Source organism: Elephas maximus, chromosome 6 (genome assembly GCF_024166365.1).
Source record: "Elephas maximus indicus isolate mEleMax1 chromosome 6, mEleMax1 primary haplotype, whole genome shotgun sequence".
Taxonomy (NCBI): domain Eukaryota; kingdom Metazoa; phylum Chordata; class Mammalia; order Proboscidea; family Elephantidae; genus Elephas; species Elephas maximus.
In genome coordinates, this window is record NC_064824.1 from 61,191,992 (window position 1) to 61,204,747 (window position 12,756).

The 12,756-nt window shown below is 35.3% G+C and overlaps 1 non-coding gene across 1 annotated transcript; it reads left to right on the plus strand.

Annotated features, from left to right (window-relative positions):
* The first annotated feature begins 9,204 nt into the window (after positions 1-9,204).
* On the plus strand, positions 9,205-9,278 carry TRNAN-AUU (transfer RNA asparagine (anticodon AUU)). The gene has a single exon. It is a non-coding gene; the product is annotated as a tRNA-Asn (tRNA).
* The last annotated feature ends 3,478 nt before the right edge of the window (positions 9,279-12,756 follow it).

The following is a 12,756-nucleotide window of genomic DNA, read 5'->3' on the forward strand; positions in this document are numbered from 1 at the left end:
AAAAAATGTATATGACAATAACAGAAATTTATACGCTGTTTGAATGTTTAATGATACTAAGAATTATTTTAATTCTTCTATATATGATAATGCTGGTACAGTATGTAAACAAGTTCCAACATTTTTAAGGATACCTACTGAAGTATTTATGAATGAAATGACATGATGTCTGGGATTTGCTTTGAAATAATAAATGTTGATGGCAGGAGGGTGAGTTAAAACAAGACTAGTCATGTGTTGCTAATTGTTAAATCTGAGTGATGGACAAGTGGAATTTCATCATGTGATTTTCTTTACTTGTCTACTTACATATATTTGTATTTTTCCGTAATTAAAATTAAAAAAAAAAGAAGTCATATAAATTTAATAAGAATCTCTCCTTCATGCATCTTCTAGAACTAGAATCACTTAAGAGTTCCACAAACAGAAATAGATATTTTACGTACCCTCCAGCACAAGAGACATAGCTATACACATGGTTGAATTTTCAGTAACAGGATGAAAGAAAATGCCTAAATAATAATAATAATAAAAAACCTGTTAAAATGACATCGAGTAACAAATCCATTTTCCACAGAAAGAAAGGACTATATACACTTCAAAATAAATAAATAGAACAAAAAAACCAAAGAAACAAAAATCACAATGCTATTGTTGGATGATACAATAAAAAACAGCTAATAAATTGAGACAGATGTCCAACAGGGCTCATTTGTGTGGGCAGGATGCACTGTGCGGTGAGCACGTGTTTTCTGATGGAGAGTCTTTCCTAGAGCTAAACAGGGACTTTCCTGGGTGGTACAGCTCAGTTTGAAAGGGCACATGTGTGTGCATGCTTGATTCTTAGTTGTTCTATCATAACAATTTTGAATTTGAGGGGGATTAAAAAAGCTCTATTTGTTTGCAAGTGGGCAAAAATTTTAGAACTGAAAATACAGAATTCATAATGTCAAGGTGATCAAGACCACAAATGGCTGCTATAGCCAACTGTCAGATCCTGTTCTTCTCTGTTGCAGTTCACCACTCGTTAGCATGTGTCTTTGAGTTCACCGTTATTGCTGTTAGTTTTTGGGGGGACTGAAAGAATTGTTTTAAAATAGCTAAAACAGAAGGTGTCCATTTTAGAACCTGAAAGAATAATAATAAAAAAAAAAGATATCCCTACAAGCCATCCGCTCCTCATGTTGACTAAGGAAGTGTTAAGAATATACTTAATAACTAACAACTATAACAATGACATGTGCTATCAATTTTTCTATGGTGACATACTTGCCTTCATTTTCTGTGAAATAATAAAAAGCAATATTGTTCTTACCTGCCTTTAAATACATGCTCACACACACACTCCTGGCCAATGAATGGTTATTTAAAAATCACAACATAGCAGAAATACCAAACGCTAGGAATAGTCAACTGCTCAGGTGTAGTTGGCAATCCACCTGCACCATATGTTAAAAGCACTTGGTATACACTAGAAGGCTGACTCAAGTATTAGGAAACTGTAGTTACTTTCTTCCTGGAACTTTCCATTCATCACAACATCATAATCAGAGAAAAAAAATTGTTTTCTACAGAAGAAGTGTTAGAAGCGAGCTAAAGAAGTCTGTCTATGAAACTCCAATCTTTGGCTCTGAGTAGGTGCCACGTTTTTATGTGTCAGAAAGCCAGGTTTTCATCTGGTTTCATACCTCCATAAGGTTCCAATAACTTCAAAGAAATCTCTGACTTAAATTTAATCTATGAGTAGAGACCCATTTTCATCCCTGTCCTAGGTTATCATTTTCTTCTCAACCTAAACAGTGGCCAAAATACATAGCACAACCCAAAATGTTGCTTTACTTGAATGCTTACTTAATAACTCAAATCTTGCTTTCCTGTGCCTCTGGCAAATCTAAATTTTCTATTTCTACTAAAAAATTTTTTTTTCACATGTTCTGTAATCATAAAATTTAAAGTACTATAAACACAGGTTTAAAATTCCAAATTTGAATGGGATTTTTAAAACAAAACAAAATGAAAACAAAAGCATCTATTTTCATCATGCTGTAACAAAATTAATCAGATTGAATGCTTATTAACAAGAGAGTGCTTGCTCTACAATACAATTCTAAATCTGAGTATGATAATAACCTTTTTTGTTCTATTCATGTAATTATCTGAAAATGCTAAATGAAGTATATTAATGCTCAACAAGTTCTTTGGCAGAATTCAGTCAGTTATTAAACAAAACGGTCAGCTTCTTTAAAGATGCATGTCATGTGAGAAGAGTAAAGCCAATGCCAGAATTTCAAGACAGATAAGCCAGGCCTCCATTTTATTATAGTATCTCAGGCATGACATTCAGAGACTAAGGTGGACTTCATTCATAGCACAATATTTAAAAATGAAGCTTGATCTGAGACAGCTAAACTGACACATAGCTTACAGACGTTAAAACCTTCTGTTCCTAAATGTTCAGTTATCACGATGGAAGAAAAGCGTTTGCTTCTATGAACTGTAACTGACATTAATTGTATGTGTCTGTATTTCATCTTCACTGAGTTTTCTGGGGGGGAAACCTGTCAGAATACAAGAATTCATAAAGAGAAAATATTTACTATAATATTTTGTGGTAGCCTATACTTTCAGAATGTTAGAGCAGACAAAAAAAAAAAAAGAATCCTTACTCAAAGATCATATAGGAGCAAAGGGAAGCAAACCTTCCAGAAGGCATTAATATTTCAGAAACTGTTTGTTACATGTAAATTAAAGAGGAAAAGTAAACCAAGTTTCATTTTTTCAAACCTTAGTATACTATGTGTATATATGCATATATATACATATATGTATGTACATATATACACACATACATATATTTATGTATATATGTGTATATTTTATATATAGCCAGGATGGTGTTCCAGCTGAATTTCAGCCCTGGATATTTGTTTTACAAATATATGGTTCCTTTATTATACGGGAAGATATAAATGTATTCAAATAAACATTTATTATTTGAAATCAACTTTAATTCTCATCTGTCTAACACTTGTAGTTCATTGTATAGGTGACTAAGGAAATGTATGTCTCCCTTTGCTATCATGCATATACATGGGCCTACAAATCATGTTACTTTGATGTGAATTCTAGCTTTTGCAAATTTTGCTTAGAAACAATGGTTTCTTACATTAAAAGTAGATATGCTATCACCCGGGCTGGCGGGGGGCTGGGGGGGAATCACTGGCATTTTATTGCAATTATCTCTTCCCAAAGTATCGTTTCAGATTTTGGGGAATTATTCGTGAAAGGTTTACTCCTGTTTTCTTGGTTGTGTAATTGTGGGAAGAGTGTAGCTTTCAAAATAAGGAAGAAGAAAGGGTTCTACAATTCCACCTTACTATTATTCACTGGTGCTCTCTCTCAGGTTACACAGTGTCTATATCCTCCAACATCCGAAGTTTCTTGTGCTGTTCCAAAGGTGGCAAAAGGAGAGTAGTAACAAAATTATCTGAACATTTGAAAGTAACTTACTGAGTTTTCATCTTAGTTTAATAAATATTTTAAAATTTTAATATTAAGGAGTCAGCAAACTTGTGTTGTACCCATTCAATGAATGAACCTTTGGGGCACACACATTTTCATAGTTCAGTTTTAAGAGCATCTTCACACTAGGCTTTGAGACCTTGGTTTAGTCAAGAATACTCCAGGTCTCAGTTTCCTCATTTATAAAAGGGGTAGTGGAGTTGGGCAGGGAATGGGACTAGATAAACATTAATGTCACCCTATGAGTCTCTGATTTAGTAAGTGCAGTGTACCCACATTTTGTTTAAAGGAAGTGTGCCCTGGATATTTGGAGAAAGCACATGAGGTGGCCCAAATTTAACCTCCCTTTCTGAGGAAAGGAGAAAATGAACCTATTTTCCCCTCATTCAGACATAGGGCATTTGTATTTATTTATTTATTTAGCACAGATAAACCTTCTACCCTAGAGCCAAAAAAACCAAACCCGTCGCCACCAAGTCGATTCTGACTCATAGCGACTTTATAGGAAAGAGTAGAACTACTCCATAGGGTTTCCAAGGAGTCACTGGTAGATTTGAACTGCTGAACTTTGGTTAGCAGCCGAGCTCTTAACTACTATGCCATTGGGGCTCTCGTACACTCCTTTAAATAGGCTAAGCTCAACTGTTAGTCTCAGAATGATATATGCCAGAGTGATATCGTTAAATATGCCCGTCAATATGGAGTTTCAGACAGGTTGCTAGGGAAGCCCAGCGCAAAGACTGCCCATCACAGCAGTCCCATATTATGGCCTAGATATAGTACCTCACCATGTTCAGTCATTGGCTGGGTGCAGCCAGAAAGGATATGGCTTTGGAGTGAACAAAGATTTGAATGTGCAGTAACTGGAAGCTATCTGCCAACTATATCCCTTACAACAGCTTCTCTTGAAGGAAGATGTGATCAGTGAACCTCCAAAGTCACCACACTGCCTTTATAGATTTTTTAAGTCATCAGTGAATTTAGAGTTGACTTAGTTTTAAAAGTGTTAGGGACTCAGAAAGTAACAGCAATAACCTTAAAGGATGTCTTCTACCACATTCATTTTGGTTTTGAAATTTTCTTTGACGATACAGTCAAGGAAAAGAGATGAATGTTTTAACTGAATTATTCAGTCCCAATCTTCTGATTTTATTTTACATAAATGAAAAACATTTTACTCATACTGTGTTAAGCAAGCATTTAACACATACCAGCTAGTGGATTAAATTAAAATGATTTTTAATTCTTATTTGAAGACTTGGATCACAAGCAAAATGCCTTTTATTCTTCTAGTTTTATTGAAAACAAATTGCACTAGGTACTACAGCAATTTTAAATGTATTAAAAGTTTTTTTTAAATCGTGAGTTATGTGAAATAGTCTAACAGTTTAAGTTTAAACGAGGCAATTAGCTGGTTACAACTGGAACTACCAGGCCCTATTTAAAATAATGAGGTCTGACAGTTATGGAATCTGAATTATTCATTGATAACTAGCTTTTCCTCATCTGCAAACCATGGCTAACATTAATAACAGAGGTGTAAGTGTGATAACCAAAGAGTCTGACATTAAGAACACACACGCAAAAGTGCTAAATTCTTATTTAATTAAAAAGGATCATGATAGCAATATTTTTCCTGAAAGAAAATCATTAAGCAAAATATGTTTCCTCGTATGCTTCATCCCTCCTTTTCTATAAAAAAGGATTTTGAATCAGGAAAAAAAATTTTGCATAAATCAGGTTACTTTCCTAATGAGGTTTTAATTATTCAGTAAAATATAAAGAATATTTTTCATTTGTCAGATCTTTAAAATAATTGTTTTAGAATGCTACTTCCTTTATTTGTAATCTCTAGAAACAAATAAATTACGTATTTCAACCTTTCGGTTGAAAGAGAAAAGGATATCATAATAAATTACATGCAAAAAAGGCAAACAACTGAATTGATGATCATTTAATTGAAATGAACACTGTGATTACCATGAACCAATTTACTTATTGGCAGCATGGTTCATAACTAATGAAATAAATCAAGGTGTTTTTCCCCATAATTTTGCTGCAAAGAAAGAAAACTTGCAAGAGGTCACTAGGCATAAATTCATATTGTCCTTTACAGTCAGAAATGGTTCAACTAAAGTAGGAACTGCCCTTGTACATATGTGTACATGGACAAAATTAAGTCATGAAGCATGAATGTGTTTCAGCACGGACAATAGGTTAAAAAAAAAAGGCAAAAGAATCAAAACCAAACAGCAGCAGCAACAACACAAAACCTATCTTCTTGGTCTTTTACTCTCGTAATTGTGTATGCCTCACAACACTGGGTCAAAATAAGTAATTCACTACCTAATTTACCTATGCTAATACTTAATACAGTACACTCTTACAGCTCGGGGGACTGTGAGTCCTAGTCTACCCAGAATAGTCTGTTGTCTCAGAGTTCTTAAGAGTGAGCATGTTCACTCTCCAAAGTATCTTAATTTGGGCATACTAGAATAGCACCCCCTTACTGAGGACTTACTGTGTCATAGGCACAGAGCTAGAGGTAGATCCTGAGCTTTGCCTGCATTATCTCATGAGGCTTGTATTGTGTATTACCTCCACTTCATAATTGGAAAAATTGAACTTCTGATTGGTCAAGTAACTTGTCCAAAGTCACACAATTTAAGTTTAGAGCCAGAATTCAGACCTTGGTCTGTCTAAATAAAAAGCCATGCACTTAACCATTACATTATATTCCTATTATTCTTCAACTCATGAAAATTCATGCCATATCTGATAGTCACAAATATAGTTCAAATATGCCCTTAAGTCATAAAGCCAAGTTTTATAAATTATAAAACTTTGGCGGCAAAATAATTTTAAGTTGAGAAATTTACACAAATAAAAATATCTGATAACATAGATGAAGGAAAAGAGCCCAGCCAGCTAATAGGGCCAGAAAATCCCATATGTTTCAAGTTTTCTCCTTGGTATTCCTCAGCAGCCCAACCTGGAAAAAGAGTAAGTGGTTCTAGTTAAGCCTAGAGTGTCCCAAGAGTCCAAATAAAGAATGTCCCAAAATGGGCTTTTAGATATGTCTCTGTTGCTGGATTTATGACTCAGTGCCTACGCATTTGTAACCCAGTGGTCTTTTTAGTAACACTTACAAAAGGAGGTTTTGAAAGATGGCTTTTTTTATTAGTGCAGATATATATGCCATAACCTGATTTTTTTTCAGTACAGATGTCAGTTACAGTATACCTAACACACTCTGTAGATTGTGTCATTCATCCAGAAAGGAGAGAAACCCCAATATAATGATTAATAATCAATGTGTCTGGCCTTTAAGTTCACCCAGAGGAGAAGTGAAACACTGATATAGAATCTCTCCCTAAAGGAAGACAAACACTGCGGGTGGAAAAAGAGGGCAGGATGATCTAGCCTTGGAGGGATATAAATAGTGGAGCTGTCTAGTGTTGGGTTCTGCTTGGTTTGGTATAAAATGCTGTAAGTGAATGATACATGAAGTTTACATCATACTTGCTTTTTGTAATAAAACCATTAATATAAAATAAGTAAAATATAAGAATACCATTTCAGTGTTTTTTTTTTTTTTTTTTTGACAGCTGCCTTCTTGCCTTCCCTCCTCCCCCAACGAACTAAGCAACACGGCTTGAGTAGATAAAGGAAGACTTTGCTATTTTGTCTATTACTAATGGTATCTGGATAGGGGATTATTACAGTTTATTTTTATGCTATAGTCAAGTTAAGGCTGTCTCTAAAAAAGCTAACATGTATATTCACTGTTATCTATCTCCATGATTTTTGCTCTGCTCTGCTCTTCTCTCTTCCCTCTCTATTTTCTTCTTTTGACTGCATTTATCCCCTAAGAGAAAATCTGGCAGAGGTATCTGAAACTCCAATACACAATCCCACTGATTACTTTATGCTAATGAATGAACTAGCTAGTGATATAATATTTCACTTTTTGTGCCCTCCTGGTGGTAGCATAAGATAAATTCTAGACTATCTTTAATTAACTAAAGGAAGCAGAAAGAAATCTCTGTGGATTAATAATATTTATGGCCCTAAAATGTACAAAATAACAGATGAGGGTGGGAGGGGGCAACCAAACGGTAGACAAATCTTACAGAGTTAATTAAAACAAAATTCATGCTTACTTTGGCCTTTCTATCTGCATACAGTACTTATGCCAAGGAACAATGAATGGAAAATTTTTAAATGTTCTCCTCCTTTCTCCCAGCCTAAGTAGTCTAAATAACCTACTCTTCTCCATTCCTCCTTTCTACCCTCTACCCCCAACCCACATATTTCTGACCATAACCACTCTCACTTGGTCTTAGTGCCTCCTCGTAAAACTCCAGACTTTCTCCAAAATGATAATGGCAGGGCTTCTCAGGCAGGGGCCCTCAATATTTATTTGATTTATAGACTGAAATGAATTAGTTGGAAAAAAAAAAATTGAAAAAAGGAAGCTGTGTGCACACAAATAGCCTGATTGTTGCTTTGCTCCTGAGCTTTTTGGGAAGATATCACTGAAGCTTCTTAGAGAAAGAATAAATGCAATTCATGGAATTTGACTCTACTTATTTCCCCTGAAGTCACAATAAAATATCCAGTTGTCATTAACATGCTAGTTATCAGAAATAACCATTTCAAAGATTGGTCAGAATGCATGGGTGCCAAGGGCCAAGAAAAATGAAGTTAGCTAAAAGAAGAAATAGGAAACTAATAAAGGACTCAGAGGTCTTGTTTGGTCTGTAGTAGACTTTCTGGTCTCAACATCAGAGAGATGGCACTTTCTTGCTTTTAACTAAAAAGGAACAAAGACAATAGCAGACAAAAACGAAGTCAATACAAGTCTGAGATGAGGCACAGCTTAATATGCACCTATGCCAAGAGCACAGTCAGTACCACCATCAAAAATGACTACCAGAGTTACACACTAAAACACTGACTCTGGATGCAGGAGTTACCAGCAATCCCTTTTTGCATTCCTCTGTATTTTCCTAATGTTGCATAATGACCATATATTGTTTTTGTAATTACAGATAAAATATGATTTATAATATTTATGAAAATAAATGACAAATATATTAGTCTTATGAAAAGATCGCAATTAGAAAATATATGAAAGAAATATACATAGAGAGGTAGCCTTTTTATAGTATGAAAATGAAATCATTAAAATAAGATAATGCTAATATTTAAACTATGTGTAAAAGAGTAAAGACAATTAAAATATTTTAAAATGTGAAAACATAGTTTCAACACTTTATCCATAGCTAAAATATATAAGTTCCTTACAAAACAGAAGCAAAAGGCAAACACCACACAGGAGAAACGAGAAAGCCCTGAAGAGGCAATTCAGAAGAAAAGAAATACAAATACTTAGTATCTATGAATATATCTTATCATCAACAATCAAAGTACGTTCACTTGAAATACTTAACAAATTATGAAAAAATTAATTTTATCTAATTTATAATCTCATGTCGCTGAGGATACAGAAAATTGTTATGATGTCAGAAGACATACAAGCTGAAAGAACTTTTCCTAAGAGTTATTTACCAAAAAGAATCAAAAGCCTTTGAATCAGCAATATCTACTCTCGAAAAGTGATTAGAGGTATGCAGAAAAATTTATAATTACGGATACTTATCACAGTACTGTCCCTGAGTCTCTGTGGTGCAATCGGTTAGCGCGTTCGGCTATTAACTGAAAGGTTGGTGGTTCCAGCCCACCCAGGGACGGTACACTTTTGGAAACCCTGGTTGCGTAGTGGTTAAGTGCTATGGCTGCTAACCAAGAGGTCTAAGTTTGGATCTGCCAGGTGCTCCCTGGAAACTCTATGGTGCAGTTCTACTCTGTCCTATAGGGTCGCTATGAGTTGCAATTGACTAGACAGCAGTGGGTTTGGTTTTTTGGTTATCACAGTATTGCTTATAGTAGTAAAAAACAATAAACACTTAAAATTTTTCATAATAAGTGATTAGTTAAATAAACTTGGTACAGCCATATGTTGAGACAATACACAGATTAAAAAAAGAAACTTGTTTAGAAAGCATGTAAGAAAGTGTTTGCCCTATTTTTAAGTGAACAAGAGAAAAAAAGTTAATTCCTCAGTTTGTTAAAATAAACATGAAAAGAAAAAACTGGTAAGTATTCAACAAAACGTTAACAATGGTATCTGTAAGTCGTGGATTATAAATTAATTTATATTCTCTTCTCAGTATTGTTGTATTTTCCAAATATTATTGTCTTAATCATCTAGTGCTGCTATAACAGAAATACCACAAGTGGGTGTCTTTAACAAAGAGAAGTTTATTTTCTCACAGTTCAGTAGGCTAGAAGTCCGAATTCAGGGCTCCGGCTCCAGGGGAAGGCTTTCTCTCTCTGTCAGCTCTGAAGAAAGGTGCTTGTGACGCATCAGTCTTCCCTTGGTCTGGGAGCATCTCAGCGCAGGAACCTCAGGTCCAAAGGACACGCTCTGCTCCTGATGCTGCTTTCTTGGTGGTGGAATGAGGTCCCCATGTCTCTGTGCTTCCTTCTCTCTTTTATATCTCAAAAGAGATTGGCTTAAGGTACTACCTGATCTTGTAGACTTCATCAATAAACTGCCGCTAATCCATCTTATTACATCATAGTGGCGGGATTTCCAACACATAGGGAAATCACATCAGAAGATAAAGTGGTAGACAATCATACAATCACATAAGGGAATCATGACCTAGCCAAGTTGACAGATATTTTGGGGGGACACAACTCAATCCATGATAATTCTATAACAAAATATACTAGTTTTAGAGTTAGTGTTGCTGTAACAGTATAATAATACTAATAACAGAATGTACCAACATATAATACCAAAAAACCAAACCCACTGCAGTCAAGTCGACTCCAACTCGTAGTGACCCTATAGGACAGAGTAGAACTGCCCCATAGAGTTTCCAAGGAGCGCCTGGTGGATCTGAACTGCCGACCTCTTAGTTAGCAGCTGTAGCACTTAACCACTACACCACCAGGGTTTCCCCAACATTTAATACTGTTAACTAAATAATAGGTACAACAAACATCTGAGTCTGGTATCTAAAGACAAACCTAGATGCCTTTCTTGGGGAAATTAAAACACTGCCTTCTTTCCAAAGAGTGTTAAAATCTTTGTAGCCTGCTTATGTAGTCCCTGGAGTCAGGTTAAATTATCGCAATAATTGATATCCTTCGGTGAATAACTAAGGAATTCTAGATTCTTTTCCAGGTTCAATAGTAGATGAAGGTCATCCTGACAACATCTTTAAGTAACCATGCTTATCCTGGTCCAAATCTCTTATTTTTCACATTAGGCCCAGCTTCTGTACTACAGAGCAGTCTCAGTAATCCCAGTGAGCATGTAAAGCTCAACACAAAGAAAACAAAAATCCTCACAACTGGATCAATAAGTAACATCACGATAAACAGAGGAAATTTTGAAGTTGTCAAGGAATTTGTTTTACTTGGATCCACAATCAATGCACATCAAAGCAGCAGTCAAGAAATCAAATGACACATTGCACTGGACAAATCTGCTGCAAAATTTTTTTTTTAATGTTAAAAAGCAAAAATATCACTTTGAAGACTAAAGTGTGCCTGACCCAAGCCATGGTATTTTCAATTGCCTCATATGCATGTGAAAGCTGGACAATGAATAAGGAAGGCTAAAGAAGAATTGATGCCTTTGAATTATGGTGTTGGTAAAGAATGAACAAAGGAACAAATACATCTTGGAAAAAGTACAGCCAGAATGATCCTTACAAGGGAGGATGGTGAGACTTCGTCTCAATATTCTGGACACGTTATAAGGAGAGACCAGTCTCTGGAGAAGGACATCATGCTTGGCAAAGTAGAGCGTCAGCAGAAAAGAGAACAACCCTCAACAAGATGGATTAACACAGTGGCTGCAACAATGGGCTCAAACAGAGCAACGACTGTGAGAATGGTGCAGGACTGGCCAGTGTTTCGCTCTGTTGTATGCAGGGTAGCTATGAGTCTGAACCAACTCAACGGCACTTAACATGTTTCATGCACTTGGGGCTCTATCTGGTGGCAAGATCTGAAAAATAATTCAGACTAAAGTGTTAAAGTTTAAGATTTTAATGTGTTTGTCCTTTCAGGGTGTATTTTTAATTTTAACTGGGGACTTTGATTTGTTGTTCCAAAACAGAGCCAGGAGAAATTTACTTATCAAAATGGCTGGTGAAGAAGGTGCTTTGCCCTTTAGCCATGGAACCCTACCAACCTGGGAGCAAAGCTGGTCCCTCTAAGTGTTCCCCTCTGTAATCCACCAACATGCTGTTCCATTTTTAAATTTGATCCAAAGCCCACACACTAAAAACTGTTTAGGTTGTGCAAAACTATAAACATTCAAAAAATAAATGTACAAACGCCTGAGCATATAGAAAGAGGCTTTTAAAATATTTCAGCTCAAATCCTGTATACTTAAAACCTGTGTGATTTTAGCCAAGTCATTTCACTTACAATATAGGATTATTCTGAGTCATAAATTAGACATATGTGGCAAACCCTAGCAAAATGACAGGGAAATAGCAGATACACAAGTAGGATATATCTAATTGGAAGGAGAAAATTTCGTAGCTTCTATGGATCTGGTACTACTTAGACTATTACTAATACAAATAACCAAACTGGTGTATTCATCAGGTAGGATAGTCTTAACAGAAAAATATACAAAGAGTAATACAACAGCAGCAATTTTAAATTTCTGTTTCTACATTTATTTATAGTACTACTAGGTTAAGATGAAAATCACGAATATGGGCATTGGGAGGTTTGAAGCATCACCAATCATTGTAACAGGCTTCCCGTGGGAAAATATTTCTTTAACATTAGGATTCCTTCTTGGCATCTTCCCTCATGGGACTTGTTCTTTCATTGAATTACTCATTTTAATTGAGAATTATAAAACCACACAGGGGGTATCATCATGCTGAGATCAAAATGACTGAAGTTTTCATAGACTTCTTTTTTTGTGGTGTAGGTTGATGGTAGCATGTTCCAGCTTAATTTAATAGATAAAACACATTTGTTTCTTAAAAACAGAAAATAGGTGAAATAGTGTTTGTTTTTTACAGCTAAAGTCTAAATTATTTTATTTCTAATTTTCATCTTCTACTAAAATATTCACAGAACCTTTCATCACTAAAATGTGCTATTTCTTAACGTTACTGTTAGAGT